Source organism: Nanorana parkeri, unplaced genomic scaffold (genome assembly GCF_000935625.1).
Source record: "Nanorana parkeri isolate BGI_ZX_2015 unplaced genomic scaffold, ASM93562v1 scaffold822, whole genome shotgun sequence".
Lineage (NCBI taxonomy): Eukaryota > Metazoa > Chordata > Amphibia > Anura > Dicroglossidae > Nanorana > Nanorana parkeri.
The window spans coordinates 770,571-770,980 of NW_017307090.1; the positions used below are offsets into that span (position 1 = coordinate 770,571).

Consider the following 410-nt stretch of genomic DNA (forward strand, 5'->3'; position numbering starts at 1 on the left):
CCCCCATCCCTCTGCCTACGGGTGACTGCTGGCGCCCACTGTCCCCCATCCCTCTGCCTACGGGTGACTGCTGGCGCCCACTGTCCCCCATCCCTCTGCCTACGGGTGACTGCTGGCGCCCACTGTCCCCCATCCCTCTGCCTACGGGTGACTGCTGGCTACCAGTGTACCCCATCACTCTGCCTAAAGTTGACGGCTGGCTCCCACTGTACCCCAATCCTCTGCTCACAGGTGACTGCTGGTTCCCATTGTATGCCAACACCCTTCTGATTGGTGGCTGACACCCCCTGTACCCCAACACATTTTTTGCCAGATAACTGACACTCCCTGCACCCCAGCATTCTGCTGACAGATTACTGCTCAAACCACTTATAGATGTCCCTGTACCCCCGGGGTCCTGCTTGCGGCTG

The 410-nt window shown here is 60.0% G+C and overlaps 1 protein-coding gene across 1 annotated transcript in view; it reads left to right on the forward strand.

The window, feature by feature from the left end:
* AK6 (adenylate kinase 6) overlaps positions 1–410 on the forward strand; it is a 10,142-nt gene that overhangs the window by 417 nt on the left and 9,315 nt on the right. The window lies entirely within an intron of this gene.